Raw genomic sequence first — 2,331 nt, forward strand, 5'->3', positions numbered from 1 at the left:
GGCAGTTCCCTGTTGACATAATGCTGCAGCTGTTTTTGAATGATCTTCAGCAAAATTTTACTTGCATGTGATATTAATGATATTGTTCAATAATTTCCACATTCGGTTGGATCACCTTTCTTGGGAATAGACATAAATATGGATCTCTTCCAGTTGGTTGGCCAGGTAGCTGTCTTCCAAAAAAATAAAATACTTAGTAATAAATCTAACCAGGGATGTAAAAGACCTATGCAAAGAAAACTATAAAACACTACTGCAAGAAAACAAGAGACCTACATAAATAAAAAACACCATGCTCATGGATTTGTAGGCTCAACATTGTGAAAATGTCAATTCTAACCAAAGCAATCTACAAATACAGTGCAATCCTGATCCAAATACCAACAGCATTCTTTAATGACATGGAAAAACTAATCATTAACTTTATATGGAAAGGGAAGAGGCCCTTGATAATAAAGCATTTATGAAGAAGAAGAACAAAATACGAGGCCTCTCACTACCTGACCTTAGAACCTACTATAAAGCTATGGTAGTCAAAACAGCCTGGTACTGGTACAATGACAGACACATTGACCAATGGAACAGAATTAAGTACCCTGATGTAAATTCATCCACCTATGGTCACCTGATCTTCAACAAGGCCCTAAGTCCATTAAATGGGGAAAAGACAGTCTTTTAAACAAATGGTGTTAGCAAAACTGAACGTCCATCTGTAAAAAAATGAAACAGGACCCATACCTCACACCACATACAAAAACTAATTCAAAATGGATCAAACTCCTAAATATAAAACTTAAAATGATAAAGAACAAGGAAGAAAAAATAGGGACAATGCTAGGGGCCCTAATCCATGGCATAAATACAATACAAATCATAACTGACAACGGATAGACACCAGAAGATAAACTAGGTAACCAGGAATTAAACATTTATGCTCATCAAAAGACTTCACTGAAAGAGTCAAATAGAACCTACAGACTGGGAAAAAAATGTTGGCTGTGACATAACAGACAAGGGTCTTATCTCTAAAATCTGTAGAATACTTCAACACCTCAACAAGAAGACAAATAATTCAATTAAAAAATGAGCAAAGGATATGAACAGGCACTTCACCAAAGAAGACATTCAGGTGGCTAACAGACACTTGAGGAATTGTTCACCATCACTAGTCATTAGAGAAATGCAAATCAAAACTACAATGAGATACCATCTCACTCTGACATTACTGGCACAAAGTATTAAAAAAACAGAAAATGACAAATGTTGGAGAGGCTTCCAAGAGATTGGAACTCTTATGCAGTGCTGATGGGAATGCAAAATGGTAAAACCATTTTGGAAAACTATATGACACTTCCTTTAAAAGCTAGAAATAGATATGCCATACAATCTAGCAATCCCAGTCCCAGGAATATATCCTAGAGAAATAAGAGCTGTCACACTAATAGACATATACACACCCATGTTCACTGCAGCATTATTCACAATAGTAAAAAGATGGAAACAATCTAAGTGCCCATAAACAGAAGAACGGATAAACAAACTGTGGTACATACACCCAATGGAATACTATTCAACAATAAAGAATAATGATGAATCTGCAAAACATCTCACAACATGGTTGAATCTGGAGGGCATTATGCTGAGTGAAATAAGTCAATCACAAAAGGACAAATACTGTATGAGACCACTATTATAAAAACACATGAAAATGTTTCCACACAGAAAGAAACACTCTTTGATGGTTATGAGGGAGAGTAGGGGTGGGAAGGGTAAAACACTATCATGGATTGAATTGTGTCCCCATAAAATATGTATTAATTTGGCTGGGCCATGATTCCCAGTATTGTGTGGTTGTCCTGCATTTTGTGATTGTAATTTCATGTTAAAGCAGATTAGGGTGGGATTGTATAACCCCCTTACTAAGGTCACATCCCTGATCCAATGTAAAGGGAGTTTCCCTAGGGTGTAGCCTACACCACTTGTTATCTGTTGTAAGAGATAAAAGGAAAAGGAAGCAAGCAGAGAGTTAGGGACCTCATACCACTAAGAAATCAGTGCCGGGAGCAGAGCACATCCTTTGGACCCGAGGTTCCTGTGCAGAGAAGCTCCTAGTCCAGGGGAAGATTGATGATGACAAGGACCTTCCTCCAGAGCCAGCAGAGAGAGAAGGCCTTCCCCTGGCCTGACACCCTGAGTTTGGACTTTTAGCCTACTAGACTGTGAGAGAATAAATTTCTCTTTGTTAAAAGCCATCCACTTGTGGTATTTCCGTATGAGCAGCACTAAGTGACTGAGACAAACCCTAACTAGACAATAGATAAGTGGTAACTT

Source organism: Trichechus manatus, unplaced genomic scaffold (assembly GCF_000243295.1).
Source record: "Trichechus manatus latirostris isolate Lorelei unplaced genomic scaffold, TriManLat1.0 scaffold00195, whole genome shotgun sequence".
Lineage (NCBI taxonomy): Eukaryota > Metazoa > Chordata > Mammalia > Sirenia > Trichechidae > Trichechus > Trichechus manatus.